Here is a 24,672-nt window from a genome sequence, read left to right as displayed (position 1 = left end):
CATATAAACGAGCATTCAAATAAATGATTCTTTGTACGTGTTACAAACACCAAAGGCATTGCTTTGCTGCCGGCCTTTAAATGGCTAATATGCACAATTCTTGAAGATTTTTTCGTATCGAAAATTATTGATTGGCTTTCCAAATTTGAAAAAATGTTTTGATGACATTAAAGGCTCAGAAATGCTTACCATTATCATGTCATATGACTTGCTCTGTTCCATTAATGTGTTGAAAAAATTCACAGGTTTTGTCATTCTAATATGTCAATATATGGGGATTTTAAGTATTACGTTACTACGGCAACTGTTGAATAATGCCTTTGACTACCCCATTAAATATTATAACTATGAAGTTACTTTCTTAAGCATTTTTTTTAAATATATAAGTTTATTAAAATAAATATTCTTTGTACGTGTTACAAACAGTTTTAAAGGGTTCTTTGTCAGGTATTCCGGTAAATGGCTACAACACAATTGCCATTTTTTTGAAATTGTTTGATTGGCTACATTGAAAATATGCTTTTGATGTTAGCGGAGTCAGAAGCGAATGTATGTAATATGACAGCTCTGTTCCATTATTGTGTTGAATTCAAAATTCCCTTTGTCACACCCTCGTAATTGTCGATTTCAAATATGTCTTCGAAATATTCAAAAAATTTCTATATAATATAAAACAAATCTTTCGTTTAACATATGGTATGATACAGAATAAAAACATTTTTTAAAATGAATTATTTTATGCTTTATTAAAATTGAAACGTAACATAAAAGACACTTTGGAAATGAATTACAATGACAAATATTCTAACTGATCTATTAAGAAAAACAAAAAGCTGCATAGTCTAGAAACTTAGATATAAGAAATTTAGACATTTGTAAAGATGTTTGGATGTATTTTATTCAAATATGCTTAAACAGATTTTAATAAAATTTGGTATATAAACTGACCAAATCTAGATTAATATATATAGTACGATACACGTATATACTTTTTTATACAGCATGAATTATTAGAATGGAAAATAAGCTTACAGCCCACTTGATGGAAAGTGGTGCTGTCGCTTATAGACATGAGCAGTACCATGAACATAAGAGAGTATACTGTTTCGCCCATGATACCCCCCATGCATTGCCATTCCTGAGGACTCAGGTGTTATTCCTCTGTACTCTGTAAGTTCACTGCCATATCCCACCCTTCAAACCAAAACACAGCCATGCAAACACAACTGCTTCACAGTAGAAACACGAATGGGACAGAGGTGCCCCGGCAAACGACTTTTGTACAAAGTCTCTCTCTGATCTACAGTTGATATTATAGGTATCAAAGTAAGTTTGATTATTATAACTGAACTAATAATCATGAGATTTAATATATATTATAGACTGTCGTGGGGTACGAAAAAATAGGTCATAATTTTTTAACGATTAAATAATATATTTCGATTACATAGTCACGTGAAGTCACGAGTAACAACTTGTATAAAATCATAGAATTCCGTTAAGGAAAATTCCCATGGAATTATTATCCATGCAGGAACGGATAATGCATGGTATTAGCAAACCTCAAAATCCCAAGGTTTACTCGTGTGCAGGACTAAACCGTGGGATTTGCTTCCAGTTCTTGCATAATATGTGATACTCGCCGCAAATCTCCACCGTGACAATATAACAGGTGTTGATTTTCGAAAGGTTATAAGACACACATTTACAACTTTTACCTGCGACTTCGTGCGTACTACTAGAACATATTGATTGTTTTTTTTTTTCTAGAAAAAAACGTAGCTTATGGTTTCCCAAATTTTATAACGATAAATTCAGTCACTAAAACGTGCTAAGAGGTAACAAACAAATAAACAAACATACTTCCACGTTTATACAACTGTCTGTATACTTTGGCTTTGCCGTATATTATGGATTTCAATGAATATAAATTTTTTATTAATAATAATCATCATCATCATATCAGCCTTTAACTGTTCACTGCTGAACATATGCCTTCCCCTTGGGGGGTTTTGCCAGTAGTTGTCACACTTGGCAGGCGGATTGGCAACCGCAGTCAGACTTTAGAGATGTTTTAAGAGGGATGCTGCTGCCCATCCCTTACCCTCCCTTAGACATCCAAGGGAAAGGAAGGAAGTGGTCTATTCTATACTGGGACCGCACAGCTATCTATTAATAATAATTGTAGTCAATCAGCAAATGTTGGCAGTCGCACGGTAGTGTAATTAAACAATTTTTTTTATACAACTTAGAATGGCAAACAAGCTGACGGCCCACCTGATAGAAAGTGGTAACCGTTGCCTATAGACATGAGCAGTACCATGGACATAACAGAGTATACTGTTTCGCCCGTGATACACCCCATGCGTTGCCATTTCTGAGGACTCGGGTGTTATTCCTTTGTACCCAGTAAATTCACGCCATATCCCACTCTTCAAACCGAAATACAGCCATGCAAACACAACTGCTGCACGGTTGAAACACGAATGGGACAGAGGTACCCAAGCAATCGACTTTTGAACAAAGTCTCCCTCTGGTCAATTAACAAATTTCTCTTTATAATAGTAGTAACATTACTAAGAACTTAGTTTTTAATATCGTAGAGATAGTGATAAAATATTTAATTATAAAAGTAATGTACCAAAGCGAGCTTATCTCTAATAAGAGATTTCCATTTATTATTATAGTTTAGGGATTTACTATATCAAAAATCATAAAAAGTTTTCAAATTAAGTATTCCAACAAAATACACTTTTACCTTTAAACGTGGAAAGTGTGAATGTTAATCAGATCATTTGTCTTGCCTCGCAATTGGGTTGTTACGCCGAAAGACAGTTCACATTTTCACCGCTGAAAATAAATTCTAGAGGGAAGACATTCTGCCACTTTTACGTTAATTTGAACTCTGTTACGTCGCAAATTAGATTCATTTTACATACAGATTTTATCATCATAAAATTGCTATGATTACCTACCAAATAAATTCATAAGTCTAACGTGTACACGCTTATACTTACCGATGTTTTATTTGTTGGGATACTAGCGCTTTACTGCGCCTTTACTTACTCGACATAAAACATAAAAATTAACAGAAGTTGCTTGAGCCTGTAACAATACCGGTTTTATTTCGTTTAGAATATGGTGTCAACTCCGCCGTTTACACTATCTATGTATATTAAAGTTTAATAAAAATAAATAAATATGCTCTATCTACATATCTATCTATATCCGCTTTCTGGACGATGGTTTCCGAAGACGATCAAATGACAGTCATTTTAATTAATTGATTTTGGATTTATGTTGGGATTTAATTTTGAGATCATCGTATTGCAAGCAACTAAACTGTCATTTATATTTAATACAAGCGGCCCGTCCCGGCTACGCACGGGTGGACATTTTTACAACATAAAAAGTGGTTTTTGTGACATAACGATAATAGTTGGACATATAGGATCTCGATTTTTTTTGTAATTATTGATATTTTCTTCAATATTGTAGAACATACTTTTGTTCTATCACCAATAGTTTCCGCAGCGCACGCGACGAAAAATATTTTATAGCATTTTTTTACGCCTTGAGTTACGTTGCTAAAGTTTTAGTAAGGATTCATATTCTTCTCTAGTAATAAATGCAGCCTATGTTACTCAGAGTGAATGTAGCTTTCTAATGGTGAAAGAATTTTTGAAATCGGCAAAGTAGTTTATGAATTTATTCATTACAAACATACACACAAAAATACAAATCTTTCATCTTTATAATATTAGTGTAGATTCAGTATATGGAAAAAAAACTTAAAGAAATTAAATAGCATAAAAATGTAAAGAAAATCCGACATTGGCTTTTTAATACTGCTTCTTTCAGACCATAATTTTTATTTAATTCTATAAAATATTATATTTAATAAGTTCTTTAGAATAATCTTATGCTGGCTACATTTATTAAAATATTTAACTTATTAAAAACTTTCTATATGAAACAAAAGTCCTTTTTTGTAATTGCTTACAATATTAAATTATGAATATAAATAAATGTAAAAACTATTTATTGAAGAACTTATTTTAAAAAAAATCTTCTGTGTACATATGTATATACTATATAATATATGACAGCTTTTTTTTTTTACTTTATGAAATAAAATAACACTATGGTCTTTCTCTGTAAAATATTATTATTTCTTTATATTATGACATTAAGTCATAGTACACATGAATTTAAATAAAAAAAGAGGAAAATATTTGAATATTTTCGAAAACAATCTCCACTTATTTTCAGTTCAGTATAATGGTCTGAATTTACTGCTTCAGTGTTTGCCAACCTGTCCCTTACACCTTGGATAGTGGAAATACCTATAAATAAATATAAACGTAGATATAAATATTTCTTTAACTTTAAACTCAATTGTAATTAGCAGCTACTCTGTAGCAATTACAATAATTACTCCATTTCGCCAATGCGACAATTTTGTATTTAGCTCCATATTGCTGAGTACGGTAATCCCTAAAGGCGCGGCCTAAATTCGAAGCGGTGTTGGGCGTACGGCTAATATTCTATGCGCAGTGTGTGAAATAATCGATCAGCTGATTAATTAACATTGTTCTACTCTTTAAGATAGAGTTATATTACTATAATTCAGTTTCTGTACAAAGAGACTTCTTGTGTAAATGTTACTACTACATAAATAAATGACATTTGTGCTCAAATGTGTGTGTACCGCATACATGTGGTACACACACAGCGCGATTGCATTCTTTTTTCGAACGTTCTTGTTTGAGATAGAAATAAGTAAGCTACATATGTTTTTTTTTTTACAAAAATGTAACCAGTGACTTCAACACGCATTGTGTTATTAACGTTGCGTTGTTCGTAGACACTAGATATAAAATATTTGAATTCAGAACGCGGAATCCCATGCCTGTAAATAGATTTTGGCTTACACTAAGAACTTTCTGCCCTGCAAAGAAATACTAAAGCTTCTATAATTACAATATTAGTAAATATGGAATCAATATGGATGTCAACTCTGTTGTAAAAAGACAATTCGAATTATTACAATTTACTCAGTATTAATCTATAAATATAGCTAAGAAAATACAAACAAATTCAGAACGTTCTTATTTTATATAAATTGCTTAAAAATTTATCAATATTGTGATACGTCTAGCTAGAATTAGATATGTACGTGTAAAAAAAAAAGAAATAAATTAGTATTTTAAATTTGTACTAAAAGACTAAGGCTACTAAAAGAGTAAGGCTGTTCAGTCACTCCGCGATATTTTTCTTGCTTCTGTCATTTTTATACCCTCCGTAACTTCTAAACAAACATAATTCATATAATTTAAAAGGAAATTTACATGTATATAATCAACCTTGATTGTAAAATTATTTAATTGTAATAGAAATAATACCATAATACGCATGTTATCATCTTTAATATCCGTATTAACTGACCAATTTGAAAAATAAAATACGGTTATTGTGACTTGACAATAATATTAGATTTTGGCCTCGAAGCCTTTTTTGTAGATAACGATAAGTACTATATTATAAGCATATAGTACGTTGTTTTATGTTTCATTAGTTTGATCAGTGTACGCCAAATAATGACTTCAGGCAAAAATTTGATATTTTGGGTTATTGTAATTTTTATACATATCTCTATTTTTTTTAATAATATATAAACTTTTGCTTAGTGCACGCAAAATAATGACTTTTCTGGAAAAAAATAGACATTTTAAATTATTGTAATTTCTATAGAAATCTTTAATTTTTTTAATAATATATAACCTATGTAAATGCCTTGGAGGATATGAACCTCCCTGATAATGATAATTATGTAAATGACATAATTTTTTAAATAGCTTGAGTAATTTTTGAATTTATCCATTAAAAATCAACAACAAATAAGCAAACATTAGTTCATATTGATCTAAAGCAGCTACCTAAATCTGTAGACCCAAACGACCGCAGTACGCAACTTTTTTTTTTTTTAATAAGAAAAGAGGTCGTGAGAAAATCCTGGCCACGGAACGTCTTCCGAAACGACCCGATGCTAATCGCGTCGTTTGTCACCAGAACACAGATTATACGCAGAAACTACGCCAGAAATTGGACAAACTTGTGTATGCATAATATTTATTACTAAACTAACTTTTACCTGCAAATTCATACGTGAGGAAAAAAGTAATCAACCAATTTTAGATAGCTAATTAAGTCACAGTACCCAATTTTAATTTAGACCTTTAAGAAAACAAATGTAAAAACTGCATCCAGTAGTGCAGTAATATTTGCGTGAAGCTAGAACAAACGTACAGACAGATCAATAAAAACAAAAATTTAAAAGACATTGCTTTGACTTTGATTGCCCTTATTTAAATCCCCTAACATCATATTTTCTTAATTACCTCCCATGTATAATATAATTGTAACTGGATACATTTTTTAGTTATATTTTTTTTATATATAAAGTTTATTTAGTCCAAGTTTGTTTTGCGACACGTGTTTCAGTTCTAAAGGAGACATCTTCAGGCAAATTAATAGATTGCTGCTGGGAGCCTAGTGTTAACCGTCCATAGTTTGGGCGTCCAATAGTAAGAAAGTTGTTGAACTTCTGGTAATAAAAATAGTAATCAATTTTCGAATGTTAGCAGTCGCCTACATAGTAACGATAGCGGCAATAAACAAAATAATTCTAATCAAATAACCTACGTATTGTTAACTACAACTGCAGAGATAGAATAATTCTTAAGAATAAATCGATTCGGTAGATGGCGGTAGCGGGCAAAGCTATATTTGCGAGGTTAGCCAGTTGTAAATATTGCATGTTTACATTAGATATTTTGCTTTGCAACAATATTTAAAGAAAAGCATCAGCTTAAATATTGGTTAAGTATATTGCCGGCAATCGTTTTCATTTTACGCAACTACTGAATAAAAAGGAATAATCATGTAAAAAGCTTGGTCGCGACAATGTGTATAATATGTCAGCGTGTCGAAACGACCCATTGCTAATCGCCTCGTTTGTCACTACCCTAAAGAATAAGCGCCAAAACTCGGCTTATACCGGTATCAGGTATCTCTTGATACCTATTTAAAATGGCTAGATTTCTTCAATATTACATTTGAGCTTTGGTAACCTAAATTTACCTCAATATATAAAAATCTCGTGTTAAGATATTCGTTCACTTAAATCTTTAAAACCGATCAACCGATTTTAATAAAATTTTCTAAATGTGTATAGTTTACTCCGAATTGTGAGGCAGGATAGTTTATCCTGATATGAAAAATAGCCCGACGGATTACGGTGAAGGGCAAAATTACATTTCTTGAGTCAGTTAGATTTAATATTAGAAGACCCTTTTTTATTAATTTAATAAAAAATGTCTCGCCTACTTTCTATTTTTGCAGAAATTTCAAAAAGATACTTTGTTATTGATTTCGATATTCTATAAAGATTTTGTTATTATTCAATATGTTTATGCAAGTGACAATAAACATCAAACAAATTCACTTTCACGATTATAATGTTAATACTTTATAAGTGTACATAATAAATTCCAAATATTTATATCTATATTACTATTATTTTTGGTCCACTGTTTGACATGGACCTCTCCCAAGGTACACCAATGAAGACAAGTTTATACTTAAAAAAAAAAAAAAACTTTTTTATGTGTAAACATATCCTATGTTTACATTAGTATTACTAATTTCATTGAAAGAGTCTTTTTGTAATAATTTTCACAAAACTTGATCCACTTTTTATCATGTTCTATCGAAACAAATTAATTATATATTTTTTTATATATTAAATTACAAAAAAAAAACTCAATACTATTCAGTAACATATAGAAACTGACCTACATACGTTAAAATATTTCAATTCCCTGACCATAATTCATGTTTCTCGATATATTTCAGGGTGTAGGGTACAAACGGACTGCCAATAACTTCCTTCAGAGGGTCATGCCTGGCAGCGATAAACAAGAATGATTTAGAAGCTTAACCCTTCGGACACAAAACTGACGCACCGAATGTGGGATACATTGAAAGATTGCGGAATGTTAAATCAAAACACACCATCTATATAAATAAAATGTGTTTGTACACTGTAGGTATACATATACAATTTAACTGTACAAATCAAAATTAAATGATGAATTTTAATAACAATTAAAATTCAAGACCTAAGGTTCGAGGCCTTGTTCATTTTTAAGACCACTAAAAGTTAAGGCTCTTAAATAATTACCGACACATATATTATACAGTGACGAAGTTAATTAAAATAACATATTAAACAAAGCTTGTACTATGGGTGTTAGACTTCTGCTAGACATGTTTAAATACTTTTTTTTGAAGATATCGAGTTAAAAGATGACCCAGTGGGCACTATTACACACAACAGATTACTAAAATGATCAACAATAATAACACGATAGGCGAAGAGAAAGACTTCGTAGCCCAGCCGTTCATACCTGAAGATGTCTGAAAGCTATGTTTCTTATCTTTTACAGTGCCGCGAACGCCTACAGCTCGTGTTCGACGGATTGAGGTGCGCAGTTAGACTGGTGTCACAGTCGCTCAAGATATTCAGGATGGTCCCCAAACTAGTCCAGTTTTCTCAATCAAATTACATATAAGTTAAATCGGTAGTTATTATACTAAAAATCTTCTATATAGAAATCACCCAGTCCGACACATTCATATTTTATATTATGCGGAGATCGAATCTGTGATCGTAGAGAGATGTAACGGCGTGTTAAACATTTACAAGAATTACTCTATCTAGATACTGTTATAATATTTTCTTAGTTCTATCATTTCATCTATTTACATCATGGCATCTTCATGCATAGTTCCTTGCGGTGGAGGCAAAGAGAATCGAATACAAAAAATATCTATCTTTACATATATATATATATATCTCTCTCTCTCTCTGGCTCCTTGCACTTTCATAACTCGTTGCATGCATGCACGCTAGTTCCGGAGATTTCTTAAGACCTTCTTCAGGAAAAGTACGGTATATTTCAATATAATTAGTCTAGGTCTTACCCGGTACCTGCATCTATCTACACTTGCGTCATATATCTGTTTTGTCAACCATTCAAATGACATTCATTCCACATGTCCGAACCATCGTAACGGACAAACCTCCACGCCGTTTTCCTGGAAACCATCTTGATTAATTCTTGCAGAATTCACCACGATGGGTTAACTGACCTAGTTTCTTCATCTTACTGGTGCCTCTCCAGCATACACCGATAGTACAGACACCATGCCTATTTAATTATCACCTATTAAAATAACCATCATAGCACGCTCTATCTCATTCTTTCCCTTTTAATTTTTTTTTAATTCTAATTTCAATTACTACAATTTTCTAAACATATTTGCTCCATTGATATAAAAGACATCAAATTCACCGGAGGGTACATAAAATTATTCTTCGGACAAGGAGAAAATAAGATTCTTACTTGGCTCATATAGTCCTGCACAAGTTTTATGAGAAACATCGAAAACAACTGTTTCCTTTGGGACGTGCCGTGAGATGTGGATAGACAACTGTTTTAAGACAGACCGAATGCATGTTTTCGATGGGCTATATCACGAAATTGTTGGCCTATATTCTTTAAACAGAAATAAATAGATCTTGTTATACAAATTTTATTTCTTGTTGATCTGCAATATATTAGTTCATTTAGTATCTAATAGAGATGTTTTGTAATTAATTTAGAATATCATGTTTATAAGCTATTATCTATTTTTGTATTAAATTTCTTTAAAATTCGTTCTTACTTTTAAAAACTTTCCAATTTCTAGAATATCTTAAATTTGAAATTATATATAGTTGTTATTGTGTTAGTATAACTAAATAAATATTTTTTTGTTAAATAATAAACATTGCAAGTTCATGCTGTATTTTAATCATTTATGTCAGCTTTACTCATGTTTTAAATCTGAGAATTTCTAACTAATTTCGAACTCAATAGAAGCCCTCATTTATGAACGTGGTTTAAGGCTATGTTGGAACGTGAATAAAGCAGACGTAAATAAATACAATTAAAGTTTTATTGTAAAAAAAGCTGCGACTTCACATTACCGCCATCTCTTGAATTAATTTGGATTGTCAAAAATGATATATTACTTACTATACAAAATTACCTTTAAAATTTATCCATTATCTACATAATATTATCTATTATATTAAGTATATTTTCTTTCTAAGATAAATACTGTTTCGGGTATTGTATACTATCATATACTATACCAACTTTATATTATATACTTAGTATATTTCACAAAATCGCGTGCCAACAAAACCGGCCTTTTTCTCGGAAATACTTACCACGATACGTGACGAGGGAATAGCCGAGGGGGTATAGAGGTTGGGTAGATTGGGGGGTTGGGGGTAAGGCACGTAACGCTCGAATTGTGACTCTGACATCGATAATATTAGGGGCGAGAATTTGATATGAATAACTAAGGCAAGTTGACATCTTGTCGGTGAACATCTGTCATATACTTCGATTGACCCGCTGTGATGAGGATTTCAGCTCGCTCGTATTTCATGCGTAAGGACATGACTTGGAGAAATGGACAGATATATAAAATGTGTTCAATGAGTAAAGCAGATAAATTGGTTTTATCATTTTTAAACGACTTCTAAAAGAAGGTTGGTTCGGACTTGGTTTGTTTTTTTTTCTGTGAATAATATAGCGTATATACGTAATATACGTAATTGTAATTACACATTTTTTTTTAATTAATAGGATTTCCTAACGTATTAAAACTAGAAAAAAAAATCTAATATTCGACCGTATTTTATTGAGGGAGCCAAAAACTGTGTTATTTATGGAACCAAAAATAAATACATGATTCAAATATACCTAAATTTAAATATTAATTATCGAGCTATATCAGGCGGCTTTGCTCGCGTCCATAAAGTATATTATGTGCTATGTTAGGATATAGCCTATCTGTAAACCAACTTTCATTCAAATCCATCCATTCATCGTTACAAACTTTCACTTTTATTAATGAGATATATATACAAGTATCTCTGTAAAACATCTCGTCGTTTATTAGTAGATATATATTTTTCATTTGCAAAGCAAAATTACACTAATTAAGTAAAACGCAATATCGTCTTACTGGACGTCAAAAAAGGTTATTGAATAATCTAGATTCATATTAAACTACTCTCTTTTAAGTACTATTTATATTAGGTTTACGAAAACTATTTCAAGTCTGAGAGTACTAAATCAAAATTGAAATAATATTCATGCGTAAAAAAAATATTGCGTGTTACCATAAAAGTATATATCAAAATAATAGATTATTTCGACACATAGAATCGAGTATCATAAATAAAGTTGAGGTTTTGTTACAACTCTAGAAGGTTTAATGTTATCAGTTCCAGTAACTATACGGAATAACGTAGACCTAGCAAAGTTATTCATGTAACAAATAACCTAAAAGTTTTTAGGTTGGAGCATTTATTTAATACCTACTAGTGCTGTTCGTGGCCGAAATTGGACCAATTATCATGTGTGGATTTTTGGGCTATTTTACCCTATTTGGAATCAAGCTGACGCCTATCTAATGGTATGTAGAAAATAGACTTTACTAAGAGCACATGTGATATAATATTTTAAGACCTCAGCCAACACACGAAGAATATAATAATATTTTTTCTTTATAAAAAATGTTCAGACAGTAACTCATTTATTTATTTGAAGATCCCAATTATATAATATAAATTTATAAATGATAATTAATAATTATTGAATTGTAGTATATATTTAGAACCTGTATTAACAAAGTTATCGACACAATGTATATTGTTATGACATAAATAAATGAAATGAAATGATACTACGGTTATGGGTGGTCACGGAATTAATTTTTACACTGTCATATACTTCGAAACATTCTGTACATTTTAAAGTCATAATAATATCTTAAAATTTCAATTAATCAATTTGTCACACCTATATCTTGCATCTCTTTCACTCATCACACGTATTCTCATCTCTATACCTTCCACTCGTCTCCTAGAAACATTCTCTCCTTTATATCTATAAGGTGTCATTTATTAATATGTACAGTGCCGAGTAGTCCTTCCTCTGCTTTAACCACACTAAATAGAATTTAATCTGTAATTTAAGTCTACAATGCAATTTGGAACTACTGCAACTATTAATGCAACTATTAACTCCGAATATCTTCTAATATGAATAAAATTTTACCGAAGACGTAGAAGACATCTTAATTTTAAAATTCCAAACACAATAGTGTAATTTTTAATTGTCTGGAATTTATTATTTACTTTTTCGCGAGGCGTTGCACGCATGTATTAAGTTAGGATAACCTACCAGTTTACCAATGTAGGCGAAAGAACTGTAAGTTGGTACAATATATCAGTATAATTAAAAATATATATATACATATATATATATATATATATATATATATATATATATATATATAAAAATAATTAAGAAGTTAGAAAAATATATAATTACTTTATAAATATTAGGAAGCAGATATTAATAAATATTTGGAAGTAAACGAGCAGTCGGCTTGCTTAATGAAAGATGACTATTATCGTTCACAAATACTTACATTTAAAAGAAAATCTTATATCATTGTTGACCTTTTAAAATTCACAGGACAAGCACTACTCTGGCAAAGGACTATTGTTTAAAATGGTGCTAAGTAATGTATGGCGATAATCAGTATTATAAAACAATACAATCATGTATATATTGTGTATCTATCTATACAATTTTCGAGTGAATATAACCTAAGGGTGAGAGCAGTCGACAGTAATTCAAAGGAGGTGCAATCGGACACAGGGGGCACGTAAAACGTGTCTCGCCCGGCAATCGCAGAAGAGCCAAGTAGGGACTTTTTTTACAACAAAAAAACTTACAACGAGACGTGATAGCTAAGCTTGGCAGTTTTCTTAAATAAATAGAATTTATAAAATATATGATTATTATGAGGAATGGTGGCAAGTTATAATTTATTTAAATTAATTAATTGTTTTTGTTATTATCTTACCTGTTTTTAAGAGAAAAAAAAAAAAACATTGTTATGTCAATAATATTTTATCATCATAATTATGACCGATCTATCGCCGAGAGTAAGAGTTATTAGTAGTTAAGACTAGTGGCTATATTAGTAATATTATAACCAATCTACATACATTGTACCAGAGGGAGACTTTGTACAAAAGTCGATTGTTTGGGTACCTCTGTCCCATTCGTGTTCCAACCGTGAAGCAGTTGTATTTGCATGGCTGTGTTTCAGTTTGAAGGGTGGATATGGCATAAATTTACTGGGTACAGAGGAATAACACCTGAGTCCTTAGGAATGGCAACACGTGGGGGGTATCATGGGCGAAACAGTATACTCCGTTATGTCCATGGTACTGCTCATGTCTATAGGCGATGGTTACCACTTTCTATCAGATGGGCCGTCAACTTGTTTGCCATTCTAAGTTGTATAAAAAAAAAAAACATAAATAGATATAAATGTGATACTCCGGAAATCATAATTGTTAATTCCTGCTAAATTAGTTTATTAGAATTATATTGTTCAATTTTGCTACCATTAATATACGTACCAATACTCGAAGATTGACTAGTATTATTATTACCCATCAAGCCATTAGCCATCAAGTTCCGATTGCTACTCAGTCCATGCATGTTTTGTGACCCGTGTCTCACCTCTAAACGAGACATCTTCAAGCAAATTGATAGGTTGCTGCTCGGAGCTTACAGTGAATGAGCTAAGTTGCAAAATATGACATCATACTTCCCTATCAGACCTCACTGGCACGCTGCCAAAGTTAACAAAAGAATAAGCAAGTGTATTTGTCTCATATTTTGCAAAAAAAGTACAATCTCGAGAGCTCCGTTTTTATCCACTGCCCGTTAACTCGTTAGTATCACCCTACACAGATTTCCTGCATGAGAATGAAAATGAAAAAAAAAATTAAAACACAGTCACTGCTTCAAAATTTTTTCTCCCATCGATTACCAGTCGTTCAAGCTACGTGACACCTTCATTGCTACTTTAGCTAGCTCATCATTATCTCGATACTTATATTTCTGAGAAATCCTTTCTTAGCCCACACTTAGGTTCTGTAAAATACCTCTGTTCAATATTCCATATTTCTAGCCATTCAGTTTTTTTTTATTTTTACGAATTTTGATTTCTTACGGAAAACTTTGACAACGAGTACTTTCTGTAAGCTAAGTGCCCACATAAGAAATCACCTCAGATATCGCGTTGTATTCGCAAAAATTATGGTAGTAAACTCCATATCATTTATATTGGGCAGTACTTCGGCCGATTCTGAGGTTTTATTTCTCTAAATTGAACTTGAAATATTTAAATTTGGTAGTTTCGCAAATCTTAATATTTTATAGATTACCATAAACTAAGTTTGTAATAATTTCGACTTAAATCTATTGAACATTTAGTTCTTAGAATAAATATTTCTCTGTAATATCGAATTAAAATTTTAACTTTAGATATAGATTTAAATAAATGACGTCTCAAAATCGACTCTACTATGACATATTTATCATAATGCTTCATTTTTATCATAACAAAAGTCATGAGTATTAAAAAAATTCACAGCACAAGTTAATATACTCATATTACATATATGCAGTTGCGTGTTTCCTCCCTTTATAGAGCTGACCTTGGCACACTACCATACACATAGCCAAAAATCAATGTTTTAATTACTAGTACGAGATATACTGAACCCGGATTCAGTTTTTTAACTCTAATCCGGAGTTTTTTAACTCTAGGACTAAGAACAGTAGAAAAAGATTATGAAAATAGTCACCAGCACCAAAGGCATGAACAATATTATAGATATCACACTAGACAGAGATTTTCCACTAAAGTAATTTTCTGACATAATTTAATCCATGCAAGTATAGCCAAGTGAAACAAGTAGTATTATTATAAGTACATAATTAAAGTGAGCCCCATAAAAAAACCGACTTCAATTGTGACTGAACCAGTTTTGATCTAAAAACTAAACTACTCAACCGATTTTGATATTTTTTTTATAGGACTAATCTTTTTTTTTATACTACTTAGAATAGCAAACAAGCTGACGGCCCACTTGATGGAAAATGGTATCCGTCGCCTATAGACATAAGCAGTACCATGGACATAACAGAGTATACTGTTTCGCCCATAATACCCCCCATGCGTTGCCATTCCTGAGGACTCAGGAGATAATTTGTAAGCATATTCTTTCAGATAAAAAAGGAATTTTTGAAATCGATTCTGAACTAACATAGTTATGACTCCGTTACTACTCCTTTTATTAAGTCGGTTGAAAATAGCATTTTGTTAGTTCCACGTAAACAATTAATTGGACCTCTGTTTTCTATGGGCCCGCATACAATTTATAGGTATATCACGCTCCACTGAATTTGTCTAGATAAAACCTGCCTCCGATTTAAAGCTAAGCTGGTGCCTGAACAATAGTATTAGATGAAATGGAATATGTGGCGTCGCTCTCACGTTATATACCGGAAAATAGGAGATATAAAGGTGGAAAGTCTAAATCTTTTTTTCAATTACAATTGTATGTGATTCTAACTATATCTCGTTGCTTCAGCCATGGGAATCAGTATATAAGGTATTATATGTGCTAATACAGAATATAAACTACCAGTGTACTAAATTTCTTTCAAATTTATTCCGTAGGTTTTGCTTGAAAGAGTAACAAACATCCATCTAACCATCCATCGTTGTAATATTTCGCATTTATTATATGTATTAGTAGGATATTTTCTGAGAAAGACAAGAAAATCCGTTATATTAGGGAAAAAGTCTGTAGTAAGTGAAACTGATAAAGAAACATTTATTTAATAAAAAAAATGGATTATTTTATATCAATTAAAAAAAATTCTCATTATAAAAGCTCAACTGACGCAATTATATTTTAATAAAAAAAAAATTATATACATTAAAAAAGCTGAAATTATCAAAATTATATTATATCTTAATTAATAAAATTATTCACATTAAAGAAGCTCAACTGACCAAAATTATCTTAATGTTATATCAACTCAAAATTTATTATATATTTATAAACTCTATACACTGAAATATTCAATGTGCATAGCCTACGTACTAAAATACATGAACCAAATAGACTAAGTTCTTTATAACGTTTTTCAATATATCTTTATTTTTCAAGCGGCTACAAAAAGAGATTCTCAATTGGCTTATATATTCACATTTGTTACCTTATAACTGTGTCATTTGTACTCGTAAACCGATTTAGATTTTTAATTTTACGTAAATTTTATTAAAATCAATTTTTAATTGATAGTATAGTTTAATAGTAGATAGTTTAATTTTTTAAGTAACAAGTTTTGCCATAATGGAGGTTGATTTTTTCTGTGTAACTCAATCATAAATTACATATTTTCATTAAGAATTATTACTTTAATAAATAAGAAATACTGAAACAAAATTATTCGATTGGAAACTCATTATCAAGAGTCGAGCTCTATAATAAATATACTTATAAAGCCATAAAGAAACCATAACAATTTTTAATCATTTCAAAATAATTATTCTCCTTCTAATATTTAAGAAGTCATCGCGTTCATAATTTACTTAATTAAATTTTATAACATCGTAAGAAGTTTGGTCGCAAGACTATTTAATAAGCATCTTTTCTGGTTTATAAACATTGCCTAGCTTTTGATAAAGCAAAATAAAATTCGTCAAGTTTTTATTATTTTTGTCTATTTATTTTATGATAACAAATTAATCATTATTGTTATAATTATAAATTATATTTAAAAAAGCACTCTCTTATATTTAAGTATTTTGAATTCTAATTATACTCGAATTAAGGGTTTCAAATAATGAAGATACCTATCTAATATTGAAAACTGGTAATTTAGCCATTAATAATTCATCCCGTCTCTTACAATAAATTATTTGTTTCAAGTATTTGTTTATTCATTATATTGAATGTACAGTTATTATCTTCTTTAAAATAATTCGTCAATATATATAAATAGCTATTCAGAAATAGGTAATAACTAAATAGATCTATTTCTTACATTATATAAATAGAGTATCCCTATTCAAATGTTTACATACAAAACAGGTACATTTTTTAATTACGTGTGCGCAAATAGGGTTATCGTAACTCATTCATTACTCAATATATGGGAGAAATGCTTATCTTTACTGATTATATTGATTTATATCCAAGTGTAGACGTAAAATATATTTTCGTTTGGAAACCATTCAAAATGCCCGCTATTTTAATTAATACATGTATATTAGTTTGTAAGCATATGTGTATTTATATTATATAAAAAAAAATTCACATTTCAATTTAAAATATCTGATCTGATCAGGAAAATTTTTAATCCAATTACTTGCAACACTGAAGAAAAATGGCGCAATTTGTTTCAAATTAAAAAAAGTATATGTATCAAAGTAGTTAACATTTAGTTGGCATGTTTTAATACTCGATGTTCCATCTATATATAATCAAGTACATTTATAATAAAAAAAAATACGTTAATTCCTTTAACAAAATACATAAAATGCTTTTGATAGCATTATTTCAATTACAGTTGTGATTATTATTTACTTTATAGTCTACGTAATAATAAAGGTAAAGAAGTAAAGCTGCTTTGTAAATAATTCATTAAATGGTAACAGATGGTCCTACTATCTAAATCCTTTCGGCAGCCATAATTTATGTTAAAAATCGCAGCTGCTCATACCTACCGTGTCTGTACGAGTATACTGCCGAATTTCCATACAGTTGTTCAATACATACAGCCAGAGATTGAATGAAAATACAAATACTATTAAAAAGAGGACGCAGCAAAAATCTGTATTATTTAGATGAACTACAAAAACAGCTTCTCTTTTTCACGTGTTAAACATATACCTCCCTCTATGTATTTTTAAGGTACCTCTAAGGGTATTTTGCCAATACTTGAAACTGGTTGTTATGATATTAAATTATTCATTACAAATAACAATAATGGCATCATCAATTTCTTTTATTTTTTATTTATTCATTAGTACGAATATGTGTACATGGCGGACTTAATGCTAAAAGCATTCTCTCCCAATCAACCATAGGGAAGTGTCAGAATACTCGAATGCGGTACTAGTAATTATTAATATTATAAATACATACTAAAATTACATATATAAACGAATAATTACATATGTTATAAATAACAAATATATACACGAAATTGAGAATAATATAAAGTACTTGCTGCTCAGATAAAGTAAAAAGGTGAACATGATAAAATTAGTATGAACCTTTACGGGCATTTAACAATACATTTCACTTTCAGAAACTGCATAAGAAAAAATATACTTCCTTACTGAGAGCCATCGTGTGGAAAGATAAATTATTAATATATCCACAATTGCGCAGTTCGATAAGAACGTCGGATGTAAGGATAGTAAAATAGATATACAATGCGGATGCGAATAGCAGGTATCGGTGGGGGAGAGCGACCTATCACGATCAGAGAAAGTAAATAAAGCAGGGATTCTCAAATTGTACGACGCAGTTGGATGCAGGGTAGGATGTAGGGTGAAGAACAAACAAGAGTGCCGCGAAGTGGCCCATTCACCGGAAACTGTGTACTATCATAAAAGAAATGAAAACATTACTGTACTATATTTCTGATATTGTACATATATTTGAAATAAACAGTCTAAATGAAATACCAGATCGTAAGTAAGAGTGTTCTCTAAACTTTGACAACACTAAACATGTAAGTGTGCCACAAACTAAGAAACTTTTGAAACCCTTGAATATAAAGTCTACCTACTGTTGAATAAAATTCTTGATGAATCAGGAAAGTGAGTGAAATCTAAAAATAGAATAAGAGGTAAGTTGTTTATAAACAAATGGATATTTTCCGGATACAGAAACTTGCTTATTTAAAACTTGAATTTAAATATTGTGTATTCCATACAATTTAAATAATAAAATTTTAACTTATTTTTTTTTAATTTATCGAGATTTTGTATTTTGACAAATTTCTAAAATAATAAGACAACTGTGTTAACAGTGAGTAAAATAAGGCTATATACTCGTTTTATTATCAAAAAATTTATTTTTTGAAAAAATTTAAAATTTTTGATTGGATTGGATTTGCCGGGTTGGATTACTAGTATTTTATAATGTTCTTATATATTAGTGTCACGTAACGCCTTCTGGTCCCAGCATAGGATGGGCCACTCATTCCTTTCCAGTGGATGTCGTAAGAGTAAGGGAACTAAACTGATATGTTGATATGTTTAGTATCACACATTATGTTTATAAAATGTTGATTTGCACGTATTTTTTGTTACTTTCATTCTTCTTTAAAAATTTTAACTTCGCGTAACTAAGGAAGGGCGAGGGCTGAGCAGTAGTGTTCCTATTAAAACATCACTAAAAGCCTAACTGCGGTTGGCAACCCGCTTGCCAAGCGTAGCAATTACTGGAAAAACTTCCTTTATGAAGAATGTTCAGCAGTGGATAGTTAACGGCTTATATGCTGATGACGATAATGAAACAGAAACAGAGATTCTAGAAAGTTTTTTTTGCTCACCCTCAAAATGACAAATTTCAACTTACACGAAGTTGTAACGTCAACGACTTTATATGTAATAATTCTTTCTACCCCAGGTATCCATTGCAAGGAAATAGGACAAGCAGAGAAAGTCCAGTACTAAACTCTTAGCTACACTTTTTCACTATTATATTTATCAGAGGGAGACTTTGTACAAAAATAGATTGCTTGAGTACCTCTGTTCCAATGGTGTTTCTACCGTGAAGCAGTTGTGTTTGCATGGCTGTGTTTCGGTTTGAAGGGTGGGATATTGCGTGAATTTACAGGGTACAGAGGAATAACATCTGAATCCTCAGGAATGGCAACGCATGGAGGGTATCATGGGCGAAACAGTATACTCTGTTATAACCATGGTACTGCTCATGTCTATAGGCGACGGTTACCATTTTCCATCAGGTGGAGCGTCAGCTTGTTTGCCATTCTAAGTTGAATAAAAACAAAATTATTTAGGATGTCGTATACTTTTACAATTACAACAGTTAAGTAGCAAATACTGTTTTTTTTATTTTTTTGTATTCCATTTCACTTCAAAGGCTGTGCGCTCGTAAAATTAAACTCTCTTCTCTATTTTCAGGTAAAAGGCTACACTTAACGCCCGACCATTCAACAGACAGCGGGGCTCTCGTTGTAAAAAAAGAACAAAAAATACTGAACAGAGTGAGCGTTCACGCATCCAGGGTTCTATATCTGCGGAGCAAAGAGGACATACCAAAAGAAGGGTATTATAAATTTGCCACTAAATTAATAATCTTCACTAAACACATTTGTTGAGTCAAAGCCCACAGTCAAATTAGTGTAGTGGTTTTTATACACTAAAAATTAATTTTTAATTTTCTGTAATAAGATAAGATGTTAGACATATCACAATTATCATTACAGCTCACCTATCAACGTCTGATGAATATGCCTATATTATCTCCGTAAAGTATACTTGCATCCATTTATTTCCTGCTACTTTTTATAATATTAAAATGTTTAATATTATATAGAACTTTTTGTGAGTCATACCACCGCGCTCATAAATAGGGCTTCATATGTGTTATTTCAGATGTAGGAACACCAATTAATTATATTACTTTTAGAAAGCATAATAATACAACCAGTTTTTGTGTAGTTATTTTTATTAAATATCGTTCCAAGTACAAACATTATCCAGTTATAATTTTATTATATTAATAAAACATTAGACATATCACAATATCATTACAGCTCACCTATGAATGTCTGATGAACATAGGCTCACGTATATGACCACAAAGTACACTTGCATCCATTTATTTCCTGTTACACTTTTAAGATCATTACTCCATCTCGCGGACACTCGAGAATCTTTTCCCCCCAATTAGACATAAATTCAAAATTATAAAATATTATAATCAGACCGATTTATATAGAACAGATGAATAATAACAATTGTGAGTCATACTGTACACCGCATCTTTTCCACCTAAATGCTCGGTTGGCACCAGAACGCTAAAGAAAAGGTCGATCTTCTTGGATCCAAATATGACGGGGAGAAACCACCACCGACCATCACGTGTTGTAGGAGCTCTTATTGAGTCCAATTCCTCCAATTGTGCTTAGACGGTCGGCTCCGGTTCTTACGCGTCTTTTTCGGCTTAATAGTCCCAAAGTTTTGGAAAATGCATCCGATCCCTAAAAAGGAGATCGCCAAACTACAGATAATTATGGAATCCATCATTAACCGTCAACTACAGGTGAGTTTTTGTTCGGCCGGTGATCTTTTAGCTTAACACACCGATGGGCTGTCGAGAGTACTTCAGTTAATGAATCGGGTGTGGCAGGATACACTTCATTTGTTCTGTGCATTTGGGTATTTTTAAGTCGACGGTTCCCCTTTGAATGCTGGTGTCCCGCAATGCTGTGTACTATCTCCGACTCTTTTTCTTCTGCATATCAATGATATTTTACAGATAAGTAATATTCATTGCTATGCGGACGACAGTATACATTATATACCGTATATACATACCGATGAGTAATAGACTTGTAAATCGAAACTTCACTCCATCAAGTTTCGATCTATGAACAAAATCTTGTCCAATTTAACCCCAAAAAGACACAAGTCTGCGCGTTTACCGCAAAAAAGACGCCGTTTGTCGTATGCACTTCCCTTGATAAAAAGTCAAGTCTAGATATATCTTGCGACGTCCAGTTTTGCGGTCATCTGGAGGAGAAGGCTAAGATATAAAAAGTTAGTAATAGGGTGAGACATATTTCATGCCACACCGCCTGATTATATAAAGCAAAATATGGAATACTGTTCCCAGTTAGAATTCAAAGTCGGGCGGCTCGAAATCGATAGTCAACGCCTTACTGTCCGACTTGACCCATTGAAACTGCGCAGAGATGTTGCGTCTCTGTGCATCTTCTACCGAATTTATCATGGGACTTTCTGAGGAATTGTTCGGATTGATACCTGCTGCTGATTTTCACCACCGTACAACCAAGTTTCATCCCAATCATCTGGACGAGTGGCGGTCTTCCATGCGTTTTTCAAGGCACTTTCTTCCACGCACAACCATTCTTTGGAATCAACTTCCAGCAGCAGTATTTCCGAACCGATACACAACATATTCAAGAAAAGAGTAAAAAACTTTGGTGTTGTGGGTGATTTATATAGATATATATATAGATGAAGACTCTTTATTGTTTCCTCCATAAGATTACAATAATAAAAAATTAAACAAACATTTAAAAATAATAAAATATTACACTGAGTAAACAATGGGCAGCCTTATTGCTAAGAATAACCTCTACATATGTATATACTAATTTTACGAAGCATTCTACTTAATTTCTGTATTTGGTGCATAATAGAATGTTACAGCCTACTTGTCTTTTTACATATTATTTAGGTAAGGGTCTCTAAGCGAGGGACAGTCCTTTTCCAAGATTGAGAACTTTTTGTCACTCAAAATTGTATATGATAATACAGAATTATAGAATACACAAATGGATGTACCAGATTATATTCCTCGGTATGTCCGAAATAGAGTCATTTAAAAAAAGGCCCTGCTTAAAATTAAAATAGCCCAACTGAGAAGGAAATATCCAACGGCAACTTTAAAAGATTATTATATTTCTCTCTTTTCTCTGAGAATGTTTTTTTTTAATTAATAATAATGGAATGGTACCCCCACCTGCGCTATCAGTATATGTTAACAGGGCGCCAGTGAAAAATGAGGATGAAAGCAGACCAATTGGCCCGTCGTGAGTAATTCAACAATAATTAGCCACGATGGTTGCCAGGGGCAACCGCGTAGAGGCAGGCCTGATAGGATATATCGCCAGCAATGTTAGTCCCTATTACTAATCCTCCATTCTCCCCCCACCGCCTCTTCCAAGGCCGAGGGTCGTAACTATTAGGAATAAATTTGACTACACTTTACGGGGCGACTTTAGAGAAGACACGAAAATTCCCAATGCTGACTATCTCAAGAAAACAATCATGATCAGTATAATCAATATCATATCATCGAATCGTATTGTTATATAAATTTATTTCAACTTTAGTTAAAACGTACTGGATCTTTAAGTAAAACGAAATCGCTACAGACAATTAAAGGAATGAGATAGTTAATTAAGATCTCGAACAAGTAGTGGCACGGCAAACTCTTGATATTAACCTTCCATTCTTATTTCTGTAAACGGAACCCTGCTCGGATTACTCCAGTCACAATCCATACGTAAAAAGGTGTAACTGGAAATCCCGGCGGCGACGAATTGTCACTTTTTATCCGGGGACAACGGTGCAATCACTCGGTCCAATGAACGGGTTAATTAACGAAATCTATTAACTTCTCTCTTCTCCTTAGGGGCTGAAATCGCTTGCGTGTTTTTTGTCCAGTCATCCTATCTGTACGCTTTCCAGTCATTTGAAATTGCGAGCGTTTTTTTTTTATGAACACCATTCAAAATGTAGAAGTACGTTTCGACTCTATATGCATGTGCATATGGTCAAATATGTCACATTACTGTTTATATATTTCTGATGATAATAAATTGTCACCATTGTATTCACATATATTGAATTTTTATACATTTCATATTTATGTATGTATTATTATTAGATTTAATTACGTGTATATTATTAAGTATGTCTATTTATATTTTTTATATATGTAGTAGTATTTAAATATGTTTCAATACTCTCTTGCACTACCGGTGTCCACTCAAGACTTCCTACGCCACTGTATTGGGTTGACTGGAACAGATTTATCTTAGATGTAAGTTCACAATGGTTCATTATTTCTAATAATTGTTATTACTAGTGAGTTATTTTTAGTGCAATATATGTATATATACTAAAAAATCAAGATTCTGTCTATAGTAACAGAAACTTGTTTATTTCAGTAGCAAAGTATTTTTGTAAAACTAAAATAGACTCGTGGTAAACTTAACAATATAGCGTTGCTTTTACAACCTGTAACTCTTCACTTCATTTACACTTATGTCTTTTAAATACTAATAGCACATGCACTCGTAGAGACATAGCTTAATTCACATAACTAGCTGATGCCCGCGACATTATCCGCGTGGTATTTGTTATTCCTGTTTAGTATGTATCGATCTATGTACATACCTATTTATTATGTCTGGGAATACTGGACCATAACTAACAAATGACGTGTCGTTCTCACTCTTTGTCTTAGGTCAAAATGACTTATATAAGTAAATTGAGTGCTAAGCTGTATAAGTTACTATAGTTTTTAATTATTCCACGGGAACTCTTTAATTTTCCGAAATTAAAATATTGAACGGTGATCTAAGGTAGCGCCATGCAAACTTTCATTTAAATCGGTCCAACAGTTTCAAAGATTAACCCGTACAAACGGACAAACAGACAGAGAAATAAAAAAATTGAAAAAATCTGGATGTGTTCTATTTTACTTCTAACATCCCTCTGACTCGGTTTTTAGTGTTTTTTTTTCTACGTACAGACATTCGACCTCTACAGTTTTATTATATATATAGATATAGATAAGTA

At 31.7% G+C, this 24,672-nt stretch overlaps 1 protein-coding gene and 1 long non-coding RNA gene across 4 annotated transcripts in view; one reads left to right on the top strand and one right to left on the bottom strand.

Annotated features, from left to right (window-relative positions):
* Window positions 1-24,672, bottom strand: part of LOC113523570 (synaptogenesis protein syg-2-like) — a 253,093-nt gene that overhangs the window by 82,442 nt on the left and 145,979 nt on the right. The window lies entirely within an intron of this gene.
* Window positions 11,351-20,424, top strand: LOC116412743 (uncharacterized). Its single transcript, XR_004223879.2, has 3 exons — window positions 11,351-11,601; window positions 18,387-18,932; window positions 20,236-20,424. It is a non-coding gene; the product is annotated as an uncharacterized LOC116412743 (long non-coding RNA).

Source organism: Galleria mellonella, unplaced genomic scaffold, assembly GCF_026898425.1.
Source record: "Galleria mellonella isolate WM207_F2 unplaced genomic scaffold, CSIRO_AGI_GalMel_v1 utg96, whole genome shotgun sequence".
In the NCBI taxonomy this organism is placed as follows: Eukaryota; Metazoa; Arthropoda; class Insecta; order Lepidoptera; family Pyralidae; genus Galleria; species Galleria mellonella.
This window is presented reverse-complemented; position numbering and strand designations above follow the sequence as displayed.